The sequence below is a fragment of the Schistocerca piceifrons genome, chromosome 2 (assembly GCF_021461385.2).
Source record: "Schistocerca piceifrons isolate TAMUIC-IGC-003096 chromosome 2, iqSchPice1.1, whole genome shotgun sequence".
Lineage (NCBI taxonomy): Eukaryota > Metazoa > Arthropoda > Insecta > Orthoptera > Acrididae > Schistocerca > Schistocerca piceifrons.
This window is the reverse complement of record NC_060139.1, coordinates 296567948-296583904: the sequence shown is the minus strand read 5'-3', so window position 1 is coordinate 296583904 and position 15957 is coordinate 296567948. Positions and strand designations below refer to the sequence as shown.

Sequence of the window (15957 nt, the reverse complement as noted above, 5' to 3'; positions counted from 1 at the left end):
CTGTTTCCAGCGTAGGGCTGAGCAACTGCATCTGCCGAGGCCCGTTAGCTCAGTTGGTTAGAGCGTCGTGCTAATAACGCGAAGGTCGTGGGTTCGATCCCCCCACGGGCCACTACTCCTTTACTACTACGAAAAGGCAGCGCCGATTTCAGCTGGCGAGTGTGATGACCAGAAGATCATCACCCTGCGTGGAAGTTGACAGAGGATCCGAACCCGACTCGTCGGGAAGCGCTACAGCATTCACTCGGCAATGGCCATAATATCTTGAATACACTGGTTCTCAACCGATAAAGAGAAAATGAAAGAAAATGTCCGATTGCCGATGCGTAACAACTTTGGCCCTTGTCAGTACTTGGGCGGGTGAGCGCATGGGAACACAGGGCACTATTTGCACTTTTACTTCCTATTTTTGTTTCTCCTTTGTTTTCGGAGCTACAGCCCGATTCGGTCAGGGAGACGCCACCGTGAAATGAAGGGGGCGTGCTGTGTGTCCATCGCCTCGCCTCTCCTTAGCTCTCTCAGTCGTTTCTCGTGCTTGTCGTTTTGATAAAGGCCGATTTGAGAGCGTCAGCTCTCGCGTCAGCTGAGCAAAGTCGAGACAAGTCGAGACACACTAAGGGCTGGTATGCAGCGAGTAAGAGGGCGAAAAAACAATAATTTAAGAGCGCGTGGCAAAAGTACTCATACGCGAAATTAAAAGCCTGCTGCGGTGGCCGGGAATCGAACCCGGATCAACTGCTTGGAAGGCACCTATGCTGACCATTACACCACCACCGCACAAGCGAGCGCCGCGCGTCCGCGCTGTGTCGGCTTCCCGCCAGTCGGCAGCGGCGGAAGGTGATCGTACCTGGCAGGCGCATTTCGAGGCAGGCTAGGGGAGCACATCCAGACGCATTCGGACAGCGTATCCGCGCACATTTCGCATCCTTTGGCAAGAGTTGGGCGCCGGCGACGCAAGAGTACGCAGAGGACCGCGTTCTGGCGGCATTTTTAAGCAGTGCAGTGCAGGATTCAGCGTCTGCAGCATCTTTCCCACAGAATGCTACGGCGCTTGACGGCAGTCCCACTTTCCCTTGAGACATCTGCTCGGGAAGCAGCGTCAAGTTACCGCTGGCCCCAGCATCGGTGGTTCAGTGGTAGAATGCTCGCCTGCCACGCGGGCGGCCCGGGTTCGATTCCCGGCCGATGCATCATTTTGCTTTTCCCGCGATGATGCTGCCGCGTGGCTTGAGCGCTTGAGATGCACGATCCACAAGAATGTGTAGCTGGATTTCCCTTGAGAAGGACCGAGAACGCAGCACTCGCGGGTCCCCACTAGGACGCTCGCATCATGTTCTACAGACTAGCGTCGGCCTGGCCTCACAAGTTGCCGGGTCCGGGTGCCTCCGAGGCTCTGAACTTTAACGACAAGGAGTGCTGCCTATCGTTGCAACAGCTGCAGCAGCACCGCAATCAACTGGGCCGGCAGTGCACGTGTAGCAACAGAACACGTTATCCAGGAAGTACAGTGTCTCTACGTCTAATATTGGGTACGGCATTTACCCAGTTTGCAGGACAAGCGGTGCACCCGTGCCTCGGTAGCGCAGTAGGCAGCGCGTAAGTCTCATAATCTTAAGGTCGTGAGTTCGATCCTCACCCGGGGCATTTAATTTTCTGTGACTGATGGTGGTGCTGTTGCTAGGGCGCCAACGTATTTCTTGTTTGTTATCCACAACGTTTCAACGCTTCAGCGGGAAAATGTTTACTTCCTGTTATTGCTACTTACAGCTTCCCTTTTCCTCTTCTTCCAGCAGAGCATGAAGCCAAAAGCATTGCTCTGCGACGTTTGAGGTGCGCGCCTTGCCAGTCACTATGTGCAAAGATGCTCGCAAAGAGAGAGGGGCGCCGACGCGGCACTCGACACGAAATGCGACAAGCGACCGTACAAACGGTCGAAAGAAACGGCCGCATCCGGTGTGGTCTAGTGGCTAGGATACCTGGCTTTCACCCAGGAGGCCCGGGTTCGATTCCCGGTACCGGAACGGAATTTTTTCCACATGAATCGTGACAGGTTTGAGCTGTCCGAGCGGCCGTTTCCCGTCCTGCTCGCAATATAGCTACTGTTTCGTGACCGTCAGCAGAATATAGACTAGGGAAGCAGACACACGACGACCATAGAAATGGTGTATGGCTTCATGCCACCTGTTTCCAGCGTAGGGCTGAGCAACTGCATCTGCCGAGGCCCGTTAGCTCAGTTGGTTAGAGCGTCGTGCTAATAACGCGAAGGTCGTGGGTTCGATCCCCCCACGGGCCACTACTCCTTTACTACTACGAAAAGGCAGCGCCGATTTCAGCTGGCGAGTGTGATGACCAGAAGATCATCACCCTGCGTGGAAGTTGACAGAGGATCCGAACCCGACTCGTCGGGAAGCGCTACAGCATTCACTCGGCAATGGCCATAATATCTTGAATACACTGGTTCTCAACCGATAAAGAGAAAATGAAAGAAAATGTCCGATTGCCGATGCGTAACAACTTTGGCCCTTGTCAGTACTTGGGCGGGTGAGCGCATGGGAACACAGGGCACTATTTGCACTTTTACTTCCTATTTTTGTTTCTCCTTTGTTTTCGGAGCTACAGCCCGATTCGGTCAGGGAGACGCCACCGTGAAATGAAGGGGGCGTGCTGTGTGTCCATCGCCTCGCCTCTCCTTAGCTCTCTCAGTCGTTTCTCGTGCTTGTCGTTTTGATAAAGGCCGATTTGAGAGCGTCAGCTCTCGCGTCAGCTGAGCAAAGTCGAGACAAGTCGAGACACACTAAGGGCTGGTATGCAGCGAGTAAGAGGGCGAAAAAACAATAATTTAAGAGCGCGTGGCAAAAGTACTCATACGCGAAATTAAAAGCCTGCTGCGGTGGCCGGGAATCGAACCCGGATCAACTGCTTGGAAGGCACCTATGCTGACCATTACACCACCACCGCACAAGCGAGCGCCGCGCGTCCGCGCTGTGTCGGCTTCCCGCCAGTCGGCAGCGGCGGAAGGTGATCGTACCTGGCAGGCGCATTTCGAGGCAGGCTAGGGGAGCACATCCAGACGCATTCGGACAGCGTATCCGCGCACATTTCGCATCCTTTGGCAAGAGTTGGGCGCCGGCGACGCAAGAGTACGCAGAGGACCGCGTTCTGGCGGCATTTTTAAGCAGTGCAGTGCAGGATTCAGCGTCTGCAGCATCTTTCCCACAGAATGCTACGGCGCTTGACGGCAGTCCCACTTTCCCTTGAGACATCTGCTCGGGAAGCAGCGTCAAGTTACCGCTGGCCCCAGCATCGGTGGTTCAGTGGTAGAATGCTCGCCTGCCACGCGGGCGGCCCGGGTTCGATTCCCGGCCGATGCATCATTTTGCTTTTCCCGCGATGATGCTGCCGCGTGGCTTGAGCGCTTGAGATGCACGATCCACAAGAATGTGTAGCTGGATTTCCCTTGAGAAGGACCGAGAACGCAGCACTCGCGGGTCCCCACTAGGACGCTCGCATCATGTTCTACAGACTAGCGTCGGCCTGGCCTCACAAGTTGCCGGGTCCGGGTGCCTCCGAGGCTCTGAACTTTAACGACAAGGAGTGCTGCCTATCGTTGCAACAGCTGCAGCAGCACCGCAATCAACTGGGCCGGCAGTGCACGTGTAGCAACAGAACACGTTATCCAGGAAGTACAGTGTCTCTACGTCTAATATTGGGTACGGCATTTACCCAGTTTGCAGGACAAGCGGTGCACCCGTGCCTCGGTAGCGCAGTAGGCAGCGCGTAAGTCTCATAATCTTAAGGTCGTGAGTTCGATCCTCACCCGGGGCATTTAATTTTCTGTGACTGATGGTGGTGCTGTTGCTAGGGCGCCAACGTATTTCTTGTTTGTTATCCACAACGTTTCAACGCTTCAGCGGGAAAATGTTTACTTCCTGTTATTGCTACTTACAGCTTCCCTTTTCCTCTTCTCCCAGCAGAGCATGAAGCCAAAAGCATTGCTCTGCGACGTTTGAGGTGCGCGCCTTGCCAGTCACTATGTGCAAAGATGCTCGCAAAGAGAGAGGGGCGCCGACGCGGCACTCGACACGAAATGCGACAAGCGACCGTACGAACGGTCGAACGAAACGGCCGCATCCGGTGTGGTCTAGTGGCTAGGATACCTGGCTTTCACCCAGGAGGCCCGGGTTCGATTCCCGGTACCGGAACGGAATTTTTTCCACACGAATCGTGACAGGTTTGAGCTGTCCGAGCGGCCGTTTCCCGTCCTGCTCGCAATATAGCTACTGTTTCGTGACCGTCAGCAGAATATAGACTAGGGAAGCAGACACACGACGACCATAGAAATGATGTATGGCTTCATGCCACCTGTTTCCAGCGTAGGGCTGAGCAACTCCGTCTGCCGAGGCCCGTTAGCTCAGTTGGTTAGAGCGTCGTGCTAATAACGCGAAGGTCGTGGGTTCGATCCCCCCACGGGCCACTACTCCTTTACTACTACGAAAAGGCAGCGCCGATTTCAGCTGGCGAGTGTGATGACCAGAAGATCATCACCCTGCGTGGAAGTTGACAGAGGATCCGAACCCGACTCGTCGGGAAGCGCTACAGCATTCACTCGGCAATGGCCATAATATCTTGAATACACTGGTTCTCAACCGATAAAGAGAAAATGAAAGAAAATGTCCGATTGCCGATGCGTAACAACTTTGGCCCTTGTCAGTACTTGGGCAGGTGAGCGCATGGGAACACAGGGCACTATTTGCACTTTTACTACCTATTTTTGTTTCCCCTTTGTTTTCGGAGCTACAGCCCGATTCGGTCAGGGAGACGCCACCGTGAAATGAAGGGGGCGTGCTGTGTGTCCATCGCCTCGCCTCTCCTTAGCTCTCTCAGTCGTTTCTCGTGCTTGTCGTTTTGATAAAGGCCGATTTGAGAGCGTCAGCTCTCGCGTCAGCTGAGCAAAGTCGAGACAAGTCGAGACACACTAAGGGCTGGTATGCAGCGAGTAAGAGGGCGAAAAAACAATAATTTAAGAGCGCGTGGCAAAAGTACTCATACGCGAAATTAAAAGCCTGCTGCGGTGGCCGGGAATCGAACCCGGATCAACTGCTTGGAAGGCACCTATGCTGACCATTACACCACCACCGCACAAGCGAGCGCCGCGCGTCCGCGCTGTGTCGGCTTCCCGCCAGTCGGCAGCGGCGGAAGGTGATCGTACCTGGCAGGCGCATTTCGAGGCAGGCTAGGGGAGCACATCCAGACGCATTCGGACAGCGTATCCGCGCACATTTCGCATCCTTTGGCAAGAGTTGGGCGCCGGCGACGCAAGAGTACGCAGAGGACCGCGTTCTGGCGGCATTTTTAAGCAGTGCAGTGCAGGATTCAGCGTCTGCAGCATCTTTCCCACAGAATGCTACGGCGCTTGACGGCAGTCCCACTTTCCCTTGAGACATCTGCTCGGGAAGCAGCGTCAAGTTACCGCTGGCCCCAGCATCGGTGGTTCAGTGGTAGAATGCTCGCCTGCCACGCGGGCGGCCCGGGTTCGATTCCCGGCCGATGCATCATTTTGCTTTTCCCGCGATGATGCTGCCGCGTGGCTTGAGCGCTTGAGATGCACGATCCACAAGAATGTGTAGCTGGATTTCCCTTGAGAAGGACCGAGAACGCAGCACTCGCGGGTCCCCACTAGGACGCTCGCATCATGTTCTACAGACTAGCGTCGGCCTGGCCTCACAAGTTGCCGGGTCCGGGTGCCTCCGAGGCTCTGAACTTTAACGACAAGGAGTGCTGCCTATCGTTGCAACAGCTGCAGCAGCACCGCAATCAACTGGGCCGGCAGTGCACGTGTAGCAACAGAACACGTTATCCAGGAAGTACAGTGTCTCTACGTCTAATATTGGGTACGGCATTTACCCAGTTTGCAGGACAAGCGGTGCACCCGTGCCTCGGTAGCGCAGTAGGCAGCGCGTAAGTCTCATAATCTTAAGGTCGTGAGTTCGATCCTCACCCGGGGCATTTAATTTTCTGTGACTGATGGTGGTGCTGTTGCTAGGGCGCCAACGTATTTCTTGTTTGTTATCCACAACGTTTCAACGCTTCAGCGGGAAAATGTTTACTTCCTGTTATTGCTACTTACAGCTTCCCTTTTCCTCTTCTCCCAGCAGAGCATGAAGCCAAAAGCATTGCTCTGCGACGTTTGAGGTGCGCGCCTTGCCAGTCACTATGTGCAAAGATGCTCGCAAAGAGAGAGGGGCGCCGACGCGGCACTCGACACGAAATGCGACAAGCGACCGTACGAACGGTCGAACGAAACGGCCGCATCCGGTGTGGTCTAGTGGCTAGGATACCTGGCTTTCACCCAGGAGGCCCGGTTTCGATTCCCGGTACCGGAACGGAATTTTTTCCACACGAATCGTGACAGGTTTGAGCTGTCCGAGCGGCCGTTTCCCGTCCTGCTCGCAATATAGCTACTGTTTCGTGACCGTCAGCAGAATATAGACTAGGGAAGCAGACACACGACGACCATAGAAATGGTGTATGGCTTCATGCCACCTGTTTCCAGCGTAGGGCTGAGCAACTGCATCTGCCGAGGCCCGTTAGCTCAGTTGGTTAGAGCGTCGTGCTAATAACGCGAAGGTCGTGGGTTCGATCCCCCCACGGGCCACTACTCCTTTACTACTACGAAAAGGCAGCGCCGATTTCAGCTGGCGAGTGTGATGACCAGAAGATCATCACCCTGCGTGGAAGTTGACAGAGGATCCGAACCCGACTCGTCGGGAAGCGCTACAGCATTCACTCGGCAATGGCCATAATATCTTGAATACACTGGTTCTCAACCGATAAAGAGAAAATGAAAGAAAATGTCCGATTGCCGATGCGTAACAACTTTGGCCCTTGTCAGTACTTGGGCGGGTGAGCGCATGGGAACACAGGGCACTATTTGCACTTTTACTTCCTATTTTTGTTTCTCCTTTGTTTTCGGAGCTACAGCCCGATTCGGTCAGGGAGACGCCACCGTGAAATGAAGGGGGCGTGCTGTGTGTCCATCGCCTCGCCTCTCCTTAGCTCTCTCAGTCGTTTCTCGTGCTTGTCGTTTTGATAAAGGCCGATTTGAGAGCGTCAGCTCTCGCGTCAGCTGAGCAAAGTCGAGACAAGTCGAGACACACTAAGGGCTGGTATGCAGCGAGTAAGAGGGCGAAAAAACAATAATTTAAGAGCGCGTGGCAAAAGTACTCATACGCGAAATTAAAAGCCTGCTGCGGTGGCCGGGAATCGAACCCGGATCAACTGCTTGGAAGGCACCTATGCTGACCATTACACCACCACCGCACAAGCGAGCGCCGCGCGTCCGCGCTGTGTCGGCTTCCCGCCAGTCGGCAGCGGCGGAAGGTGATCGTACCTGGCAGGCGCATTTCGAGGCAGGCTAGGGGAGCACATCCAGACGCATTCGGACAGCGTATCCGCGCACATTTCGCATCCTTTGGCAAGAGTTGGGCGCCGGCGACGCAAGAGTACGCAGAGGACCGCGTTCTGGCGGCATTTTTAAGCAGTGCAGTGCAGGATTCAGCGTCTGCAGCATCTTTCCCACAGAATGCTACGGCGCTTGACGGCAGTCCCACTTTCCCTTGAGACATCTGCTCGGGAAGCAGCGTCAAGTTACCGCTGGCCCCAGCATCGGTGGTTCAGTGGTAGAATGCTCGCCTGCCACGCGGGCGGCCCGGGTTCGATTCCCGGCCGATGCATCATTTTGCTTTTCCCGCGATGATGCTGCCGCGTGGCTTGAGCGCTTGAGATGCACGATCCACAAGAATGTGTAGCTGGATTTCCCTTGAGAAGGACCGAGAACGCAGCACTCGCGGGTCCCCACTAGGACGCTCGCATCATGTTCTACAGACTAGCGTCGGCCTGGCCTCACAAGTTGCCGGGTCCGGGTGCCTCCGAGGCTCTGAACTTTAACGACAAGGAGTGCTGCCTATCGTTGCAACAGCTGCAGCAGCACCGCAATCAACTGGGCCGGCAGTGCACGTGTAGCAACAGAACACGTTATCCAGGAAGTACAGTGTCTCTACGTCTAATATTGGGTACGGCATTTACCCAGTTTGCAGGACAAGCGGTGCACCCGTGCCTCGGTAGCGCAGTAGGCAGCGCGTAAGTCTCATAATCTTAAGGTCGTGAGTTCGATCCTCACCCGGGGCATTTAATTTTCTGTGACTGATGGTGGTGCTGTTGCTAGGGCGCCAACGTATTTCTTGTTTGTTATCCACAACGTTTCAACGCTTCAGCGGGAAAATGTTTACTTCCTGTTATTGCTACTTACAGCTTCCCTTTTCCTCTTCTCCCAGCAGAGCATGAAGCCAAAAGCATTGCTCTGCGACGTTTGAGGTGCGCGCCTTGCCAGTCACTATGTGCAAAGATGCTCGCAAAGAGAGAGGGGCGCCGACGCGGCACTCGACACGAAATGCGACAAGCGACCGTACGAACGGTCGAACGAAACGGCCGCATCCGGTGTGGTCTAGTGGCTAGGATACCTGGCTTTCACCCAGGAGGCCCGGTTTCGATTCCCGGTACCGGAACGGAATTTTTTCCACACGAATCGTGACAGGTTTGAGCTGTCCGAGCGGCCGTTTCCCGTCCTGCTCGCAATATAGCTACTGTTTCGTGACCGTCAGCAGAATATAGACTAGGGAAGCAGACACACGACGACCATAGAAATGGTGTATGGCTTCATGCCACCTGTTTCCAGCGTAGGGCTGAGCAACTGCATCTGCCGAGGCCCGTTAGCTCAGTTGGTTAGAGCGTCGTGCTAATAACGCGAAGGTCGTGGGTTCGATCCCCCCACGGGCCACTACTCCTTTACTACTACGAAAAGGCAGCGCCGATTTCAGCTGGCGAGTGTGATGACCAGAAGATCATCACCCTGCGTGGAAGTTGACAGAGGATCCGAACCCGACTCGTCGGGAAGCGCTACAGCATTCACTCGGCAATGGCCATAATATCTTGAATACACTGGTTCTCAACCGATAAAGAGAAAATGAAAGAAAATGTCCGATTGCCGATGCGTAACAACTTTGGCCCTTGTCAGTACTTGGGCGGGTGAGCGCATGGGAACACAGGGCACTATTTGCACTTTTACTTCCTATTTTTGTTTCTCCTTTGTTTTCGGAGCTACAGCCCGATTCGGTCAGGGAGACGCCACCGTGAAATGAAGGGGGCGTGCTGTGTGTCCATCGCCTCGCCTCTCCTTAGCTCTCTCAGTCGTTTCTCGTGCTTGTCGTTTTGATAAAGGCCGATTTGAGAGCGTCAGCTCTCGCGTCAGCTGAGCAAAGTCGAGACAAGTCGAGACACACTAAGGGCTGGTATGCAGCGAGTAAGAGGGCGAAAAAACAATAATTTAAGAGCGCGTGGCAAAAGTACTCATACGCGAAATTAAAAGCCTGCTGCGGTGGCCGGGAATCGAACCCGGATCAACTGCTTGGAAGGAACCTATGCTGACCATTACACCACCACCGCACAAGCGAGCGCCGCGCGTCCGCGCTGTGTCGGCTTCCCGCCAGTCGGCAGCGGCGGAAGGTGATCGTACCTGGCAGGCGCATTTCGAGGCAGGCTAGGGGAGCACATCCAGACGCATTCGGACAGCGTATCCGCGCACATTTCGCATCCTTTGGCAAGAGTTGGGCGCCGGCGACGCAAGAGTACGCAGAGGACCGCGTTCTGGCGGCATTTTTAAGCAGTGCAGTGCAGGATTCAGCGTCTGCAGCATCTTTCCCACAGAATGCTACGGCGCTTGACGGCAGTCCCACTTTCCCTTGAGACATCTGCTCGGGAAGCAGCGTCAAGTTACCGCTGGCCCCAGCATCGGTGGTTCAGTGGTAGAATGCTCGCCTGCCACGCGGGCGGCCCGGGTTCGATTCCCGGCCGATGCATCATTTTGCTTTTCCCGCGATGATGCTGCCGCGTGGCTTGAGCGCTTGAGATGCACGATCCACAAGAATGTGTAGCTGGATTTCCCTTGAGAAGGACCGAGAACGCAGCACTCGCGGGTCCCCACTAGGACGCTCGCATCATGTTCTACAGACTAGCGTCGGCCTGGCCTCACAAGTTGCCGGGTCCGGGTGCCTCCGAGGCTCTGAACTTTAACGACAAGGAGTGCTGCCTATCGTTGCAACAGCTGCAGCAGCACCGCAATCAACTGGGCCGGCAGTGCACGTGTAGCAACAGAACACGTTATCCAGGAAGTACAGTGTCTCTACGTCTAATATTGGGTACGGCATTTACCCAGTTTGCAGGACAAGCGGTGCACCCGTGCCTCGGTAGCGCAGTAGGCAGCGCGTAAGTCTCATAATCTTAAGGTCGTGAGTTCGATCCTCACCCGGGGCATTTAATTTTCTGTGACTGATGGTGGTGCTGTTGCTAGGGCGCCAACGTATTTCTTGTTTGTTATCCACAACGTTTCAACGCTTCAGCGGGAAAATGTTTACTTCCTGTTATTGCTACTTACAGCTTCCCTTTTCCTCTTCTTCCAGCAGAGCATGAAGCCAAAAGCATTGCTCTGCGGCGTTTGAGGTGCGCGCCTTGCCAGTCACTATGTGCAAAGATGCTCGCAAAGAGAGAGGGGCGCCGACGCGGCACTCGACACGAAATGCGACAAGCGACCGTACAAACGGTCGAAAGAAACGGCCGCATCCGGTGTGGTCTAGTGGCTAGGATACCTGGCTTTCACCCAGGAGGCCCGGTTTCGATTCCCGGTACCGGAACGGAATTTTTTCCACACGAATCGTGACAGGTTTGAGCTGTCCGAGCGGCCGTTTCCCGTCCTGCTCGCAATATAGCTACTGTTTCGTGACCGTCAGCAGAATATAGACTAGGGAAGCAGACACACGACGACCATAGAAATGGTGTATGGCTTCATGCCACCTGTTTCCAGCGTAGGGCTGAGCAACTGCATCTGCCGAGGCCCGTTAGCTCAGTTGGTTAGAGCGTCGTGCTAATAACGCGAAGGTCGTGGGTTCGATCCCCCCACGGGCCACTACTCCTTTACTACTACGAAAAGGCAGCGCCGATTTCAGCTGGCGAGTGTGATGACCAGAAGATCATCACCCTGCGTGGAAGTTGACAGAGGATCCGAATCCGACTCGTCGGGAAGCGCTACAGCATTCACTCGGCAATGGCCATAATATCTTGAATACACTGGTTCTCAACCGATAAAGAGAAAATGAAAGAAAATGTCCGATTGCCGATGCGTAACAACTTTGGCCCTTGTCAGTACTTGGGCGGGTGAGCGCATGGGAACACAGGCCACTATTTGCACTTTTACTTCCTATTTTTGTTTCTCCTTTGTTTTCGGAGCTACAGCCCGATTCGGTCAGGGAGACGCCACCGTGAAATGAAGGGGGCGTGCTGTGTGTCCATCGCCTCGCCTCTCCTTAGCTCTCTCAGTCGTTTCTCGTGCTTGTCGTTTTGATAAAGGCCGATTTGAGAGCGTCAGCTCTCGCGTCAGCTGAGCAAAGTCGAGACAAGTCGAGACACACTAAGGGCTGGTATGCAGCGAGTAAGAGGGCGAAAAAACAATAATTTAAGAGCGCGTGGCAAAAGTACTCATACGCGAAATTAAAAGCCTGCTGCGGTGGCCGGGAATCGAACCCGGATCAACTGCTTGGAAGGCACCTATGCTGACCATTACACCACCACCGCACAAGCGAGCGCCGCGCGTCCGCGCTGTGTCGGCTTCCCGCCAGTCGGCAGCGGCGGAAGGTGATCGTACCTGGCAGGCGCATTTCGAGGCAGGCTAGGGGAGCACATCCAGACGCATTCGGACAGCGTATCCGCGCACATTTCGCATCCTTTGGCAAGAGTTGGGCGCCGGCGACGCAAGAGTACGCAGAGGACCGCGTTCTGGCGGCATTTTTAAGCAGTGCAGTGCAGGATTCAGCGTCTGCAGCATCTTTCCCACAGAATGCTACGGCGCTTGACGGCAGTCCCACTTTCCCTTGAGACATCTGCTCGGGAAGCAGCGTCAAGTTACCGCTGGCCCCAGCATCGGTGGTTCAGTGGTAGAATGCTCGCCTGCCACGCGGGCGGCCCGGGTTCGATTCCCGGCCGATGCATCATTTTGCTTTTCCCGCGATGATGCTGCCGCGTGGCTTGAGCGCTTGAGATGCACGATCCACAAGAATGTGTAGCTGGATTTCCCTTGAGAAGGACCGAGAACGCAGCACTCGCGGGTCCCCACTAGGACGCTCGCATCATGTTCTACAGACTAGCGTCGGCCTGGCCTCACAAGTTGCCGGGTCCGGGTGCCTCCGAGGCTCTGAACTTTAACGACAAGGAGTGCTGCCTATCGTTGCAACAGCTGCAGCAGCACCGCAATCAACTGGGCCGGCAGTGCACGTGTAGCAACAGAACACGTTATCCAGGAAGTACAGTGTCTCTACGTCTAATATTGGGTACGGCATTTACCCAGTTTGCAGGACAAGCGGTGCACCCGTGCCTCGGTAGCGCAGTAGGCAGCGCGTAAGTCTCATAATCTTAAGGTCGTGAGTTCGATCCTCACCCGGGGCATTTAATTTTCTGTGACTGATGGTGGTGCTGTTGCTAGGGCGCCAACGTATTTCTTGTTTGTTATCCACAACGTTTCAACGCTTCAGCGGGAAAATGTTTACTTCCTGTTATTGCTACTTACAGCTTCCCTTTTCCTCTTCTCCCAGCAGAGCATGAAGCCAAAAGTATTGCTCTGCGACGTTTGAGGTGCGCGCCTTGCCAGTCACTATGTGCAAAGATGCTCGCAAAGAGAGAGGGGCGCCGACGCGGCACTCGACACGAAATGCGACAAGCGACCGTACGAACGGTCGAACGAAACGGCCGCATCCGGTGTGGTCTAGTGGCTAGGATACCTGGCTTTCACCCAGGAGGCCCGGTTTCGATTCCCGGTACCGGAACGGAATTTTTTCCACACGAATCGTGACAGGTTTGAGCTGTCCGAGCGGCCGTTTCCCGTCCTGCTCGCAATATAGCTACTGTTTCGTGACCGTCAGCAGAATATAGACTAGGGAAGCAGACACACGACGACCATAGAAATGGTGTATGGCTTCATGCCACCTGTTTCCAGCGTAGGGCTGAGCAACTGCATCTGCCGAGGCCCGTTAGCTCAGTTGGTTAGAGCGTCGTGCTAATAACGCGAAGGTCGTGGGTTCGATCCCCCCACGGGCCACTACTCCTTTACTACTACGAAAAGGCAGCGCCGATTTCAGCTGGCGAGTGTGATGACCAGAAGATCATCACCCTGCGTGGAAGTTGACAGAGGATCCGAACCCGACTCGTCGGGAAGCGCTACAGCATTCACTCGGCAATGGCCATAATATCTTGAATACACTGGTTCTCAACCGATAAAGAGAAAATGAAAGAAAATGTCCGATTGCCGATGCGTAACAACTTTGGCCCTTGTCAGTACTTGGGCGGGTGAGCGCATGGGAACACAGGGCACTATTTGCACTTTTACTTCCTATTTTTGTTTCTCCTTTGTTTTCGGAGCTACAGCCCGATTCGGTCAGGGAGACGCCACCGTGAAATGAAGGGGGCGTGCTGTGTGTCCATCGCCTCGCCTCTCCTTAGCTCTCTCAGTCGTTTCTCGTGCTTGTCGTTTTGATAAAGGCCGATTTGAGAGCGTCAGCTCTCGCGTCAGCTGAGCAAAGTCGAGACAAGTCGAGACACACTAAGGGCTGGTATGCAGCGAGTAAGAGGGCGAAAAAACAATAATTTAAGAGCGCGTGGCAAAAGTACTCATACGCGAAATTAAAAGCCTGCTGCGGTGGCCGGGAATCGAACCCGGATCAACTGCTTGGAAGGAACCTATGCTGACCATTACACCACCACCGCACAAGCGAGCGCCGCGCGTCCGCGCTGTGTCGGCTTCCCGCCAGTCGGCAGCGGCGGAAGGTGATCGTACCTGGCAGGCGCATTTCGAGGCAGGCTAGGGGAGCACATCCAGACGCATTCGGACAGCGTATCCGCGCACATTTCGCATCCTTTGGCAAGAGTTGGGCGCCGGCGACGCAAGAGTACGCAGAGGACCGCGTTCTGGCGGCATTTTTAAGCAGTGCAGTGCAGGATTCAGCGTCTGCAGCATCTTTCCCACAGAATGCTACGGCGCTTGACGGCAGTCCCACTTTCCCTTGAGACATCTGCTCGGGAAGCAGCGTCAAGTTACCGCTGGCCCCAGCATCGGTGGTTCAGTGGTAGAATGCTCGCCTGCCACGCGGGCGGCCCGGGTTCGATTCCCGGCCGATGCATCATTTTGCTTTTCCCGCGATGATGCTGCCGCGTGGCTTGAGCGCTTGAGATGCACGATCCACAAGAATGTGTAGCTGGATTTCGCTTGAGAAGGACCGAGAACGCAGCACTCGCGGGTCCCCACTAGGACGCTCGCATCATGTTCTACAGACTAGCGTCGGCCTGGCCTCACAAGTTGCCGGGTCCGGGTGCCTCCGAGGCTCTGAACTTTAACGACAAGGAGTGCTGCCTATCGTTGCAACAGCTGCAGCAGCACCGCAATCAACTGGGCCGGCAGTGCACGTGTAGCAACAGAACACGTTATCCAGGAAGTACAGTGTCTCTACGTCTAATATTGGGTACGGCATTTACCCAGTTTGCAGGACAAGCGGTGCACCCGTGCCTCGGTAGCGCAGTAGGCAGCGCGTAAGTCTCATAATCTTAAGGTCGTGAGTTCGATCCTCACCCGGGGCATTTAATTTTCTGTGACTGATGGTGGTGCTGTTGCTAGGGCGCCAACGTATTTCTTGTTTGTTATCCACAACGTTTCAACGCTTCAGCGGGAAAATGTTTACTTCCTGTTATTGCTACTTACAGCTTCCCTTTTCCTCTTCTTCCAGCAGAGCATGAAGCCAAAAGCATTGCTCTGCGGCGTTTGAGGTGCGCGCCTTGCCAGTCACTATGTGCAAAGATGCTCGCAAAGAGAGAGGGGCGCCGACGCGGCACTCGACACGAAATGCGACAAGCGACCGTACAAACGGTCGAAAGAAACGGCCGCATCCGGTGTGGTCTAGTGGCTAGGATACCTGGCTTTCACCCAGGAGGCCCGGTTTCGATTCCCGGTACCGGAACGGAATTTTTTCCACACGAATCGTGACAGGTTTGAGCTGTCCGAGCGGCCGTTTCCCGTCCTGCTCGCAATATAGCTACTGTTTCGTGACCGTCAGCAGAATATAGACTAGGGAAGCAGACACACGACGACCATAGAAATGGTGTATGGCTTCATGCCACCTGTTTCCAGCGTAGGGCTGAGCAACTGCATCTGCCGAGGCCCGTTAGCTCAGTTGGTTAGAGCGTCGTGCTAATAACGCGAAGGTCGTGGGTTCGATCCCCCCACGGGCCACTACTCCTTTACTACTACGAAAAGGCAGCGCCGATTTCAGCTGGCGAGTGTGATGACCAGAAGATCATCACCCTGCGTGGAAGTTGACAGAGGATCCGAACCCGACTCGTCGGGAAGCGCTACAGCATTCACTCGGCAATGGCCATAATATCTTGAATACACTGGTTCTCAACCGATAAAGAGAAAATGAAAGAAAATGTCCGATTGCCGATGCGTAACAACTTTGGCCCTTGTCAGTACTTGGGCGGGTGAGCGCATGGGAACACAGGGCACTATTTGCACTTTTACTTCCTATTTTTGTTTCTCCTTTGTTTTCGGAGCTACAGCCCGATTCGGTCAGGGAGACGCCACCGTGAAATGAAGGGGGCGTGCTGTGTGTCCATCGCCTCGCCTCTCCTTAGCTCTCTCAGTCGTTTCTCGTGCTTGTCGTTTTGATAAAGGCCGATTTGAGAGCGTCAGCTCTCGCGTCAGCTGAGCAAAGTCGAGACAAGTCGAGACACACTAAGGGCTGGTATGCAGCGAGTAAGAGGGCGAAAAAACAATAATTTAAGAGCGCGTGGCAAAAGTACTCATACGCG

General features: G+C 54.7%; 34 non-coding genes across 34 annotated transcripts; 29 read left to right on the top strand and 5 right to left on the bottom strand.

Moving 5' to 3' along the window:
- Positions 1-38: 38 nt before the first annotated feature.
- On the top strand, positions 39-112 carry Trnai-aau. The gene has a single exon. It is a non-coding gene; the product is annotated as a tRNA-Ile (tRNA).
- Positions 113-705: 593 nt separating this feature from the next.
- Positions 706-777, bottom strand: Trnag-ucc. The gene has a single exon. It is a non-coding gene; the product is annotated as a tRNA-Gly (tRNA).
- Positions 778-1119: 342 nt separating this feature from the next.
- On the top strand, positions 1120-1190 carry Trnag-gcc. Its single transcript has one exon. It is a non-coding gene; the product is annotated as a tRNA-Gly (tRNA).
- A 381-nt stretch (positions 1191-1571) lies between these two features.
- Positions 1572-1644, top strand: Trnam-cau. The gene has a single exon. It is a non-coding gene; the product is annotated as a tRNA-Met (tRNA).
- A 305-nt stretch (positions 1645-1949) lies between these two features.
- Trnae-uuc lies at positions 1950-2021 on the top strand. Its single transcript has one exon. It is a non-coding gene; the product is annotated as a tRNA-Glu (tRNA).
- A 198-nt stretch (positions 2022-2219) lies between these two features.
- Trnai-aau lies at positions 2220-2293 on the top strand. The gene has a single exon. It is a non-coding gene; the product is annotated as a tRNA-Ile (tRNA).
- Positions 2294-2886: 593 nt separating this feature from the next.
- Trnag-ucc lies at positions 2887-2958 on the bottom strand. Its single transcript has one exon. It is a non-coding gene; the product is annotated as a tRNA-Gly (tRNA).
- A 342-nt stretch (positions 2959-3300) lies between these two features.
- Trnag-gcc lies at positions 3301-3371 on the top strand. Its single transcript has one exon. It is a non-coding gene; the product is annotated as a tRNA-Gly (tRNA).
- A 381-nt stretch (positions 3372-3752) lies between these two features.
- Positions 3753-3825, top strand: Trnam-cau. The gene has a single exon. It is a non-coding gene; the product is annotated as a tRNA-Met (tRNA).
- Positions 3826-4130: 305 nt separating this feature from the next.
- Trnae-uuc lies at positions 4131-4202 on the top strand. Its single transcript has one exon. It is a non-coding gene; the product is annotated as a tRNA-Glu (tRNA).
- Positions 4203-4400: 198 nt separating this feature from the next.
- On the top strand, positions 4401-4474 carry Trnai-aau. Its single transcript has one exon. It is a non-coding gene; the product is annotated as a tRNA-Ile (tRNA).
- Positions 4475-5067: 593 nt separating this feature from the next.
- On the bottom strand, positions 5068-5139 carry Trnag-ucc. Its single transcript has one exon. It is a non-coding gene; the product is annotated as a tRNA-Gly (tRNA).
- Positions 5140-5481: 342 nt separating this feature from the next.
- Positions 5482-5552, top strand: Trnag-gcc. Its single transcript has one exon. It is a non-coding gene; the product is annotated as a tRNA-Gly (tRNA).
- Positions 5553-5933: 381 nt separating this feature from the next.
- Positions 5934-6006, top strand: Trnam-cau. Its single transcript has one exon. It is a non-coding gene; the product is annotated as a tRNA-Met (tRNA).
- A 305-nt stretch (positions 6007-6311) lies between these two features.
- Positions 6312-6383, top strand: Trnae-uuc. The gene has a single exon. It is a non-coding gene; the product is annotated as a tRNA-Glu (tRNA).
- Positions 6384-6581: 198 nt separating this feature from the next.
- Trnai-aau lies at positions 6582-6655 on the top strand. The gene has a single exon. It is a non-coding gene; the product is annotated as a tRNA-Ile (tRNA).
- A 593-nt stretch (positions 6656-7248) lies between these two features.
- Trnag-ucc lies at positions 7249-7320 on the bottom strand. The gene has a single exon. It is a non-coding gene; the product is annotated as a tRNA-Gly (tRNA).
- A 342-nt stretch (positions 7321-7662) lies between these two features.
- Positions 7663-7733, top strand: Trnag-gcc. The gene has a single exon. It is a non-coding gene; the product is annotated as a tRNA-Gly (tRNA).
- Positions 7734-8114: 381 nt separating this feature from the next.
- On the top strand, positions 8115-8187 carry Trnam-cau. The gene has a single exon. It is a non-coding gene; the product is annotated as a tRNA-Met (tRNA).
- A 305-nt stretch (positions 8188-8492) lies between these two features.
- Trnae-uuc lies at positions 8493-8564 on the top strand. The gene has a single exon. It is a non-coding gene; the product is annotated as a tRNA-Glu (tRNA).
- Positions 8565-8762: 198 nt separating this feature from the next.
- Trnai-aau lies at positions 8763-8836 on the top strand. The gene has a single exon. It is a non-coding gene; the product is annotated as a tRNA-Ile (tRNA).
- Positions 8837-9843: 1007 nt separating this feature from the next.
- Trnag-gcc lies at positions 9844-9914 on the top strand. The gene has a single exon. It is a non-coding gene; the product is annotated as a tRNA-Gly (tRNA).
- Positions 9915-10295: 381 nt separating this feature from the next.
- Trnam-cau lies at positions 10296-10368 on the top strand. Its single transcript has one exon. It is a non-coding gene; the product is annotated as a tRNA-Met (tRNA).
- Positions 10369-10673: 305 nt separating this feature from the next.
- On the top strand, positions 10674-10745 carry Trnae-uuc. The gene has a single exon. It is a non-coding gene; the product is annotated as a tRNA-Glu (tRNA).
- Positions 10746-10943: 198 nt separating this feature from the next.
- Trnai-aau lies at positions 10944-11017 on the top strand. The gene has a single exon. It is a non-coding gene; the product is annotated as a tRNA-Ile (tRNA).
- A 593-nt stretch (positions 11018-11610) lies between these two features.
- On the bottom strand, positions 11611-11682 carry Trnag-ucc. The gene has a single exon. It is a non-coding gene; the product is annotated as a tRNA-Gly (tRNA).
- A 342-nt stretch (positions 11683-12024) lies between these two features.
- On the top strand, positions 12025-12095 carry Trnag-gcc. Its single transcript has one exon. It is a non-coding gene; the product is annotated as a tRNA-Gly (tRNA).
- Positions 12096-12476: 381 nt separating this feature from the next.
- On the top strand, positions 12477-12549 carry Trnam-cau. The gene has a single exon. It is a non-coding gene; the product is annotated as a tRNA-Met (tRNA).
- A 305-nt stretch (positions 12550-12854) lies between these two features.
- On the top strand, positions 12855-12926 carry Trnae-uuc. The gene has a single exon. It is a non-coding gene; the product is annotated as a tRNA-Glu (tRNA).
- Positions 12927-13124: 198 nt separating this feature from the next.
- Positions 13125-13198, top strand: Trnai-aau. Its single transcript has one exon. It is a non-coding gene; the product is annotated as a tRNA-Ile (tRNA).
- A 1007-nt stretch (positions 13199-14205) lies between these two features.
- On the top strand, positions 14206-14276 carry Trnag-gcc. The gene has a single exon. It is a non-coding gene; the product is annotated as a tRNA-Gly (tRNA).
- A 381-nt stretch (positions 14277-14657) lies between these two features.
- Trnam-cau lies at positions 14658-14730 on the top strand. Its single transcript has one exon. It is a non-coding gene; the product is annotated as a tRNA-Met (tRNA).
- Positions 14731-15035: 305 nt separating this feature from the next.
- On the top strand, positions 15036-15107 carry Trnae-uuc. The gene has a single exon. It is a non-coding gene; the product is annotated as a tRNA-Glu (tRNA).
- Positions 15108-15305: 198 nt separating this feature from the next.
- Trnai-aau lies at positions 15306-15379 on the top strand. The gene has a single exon. It is a non-coding gene; the product is annotated as a tRNA-Ile (tRNA).
- Positions 15380-15957: the final 578 nt, after the last annotated feature.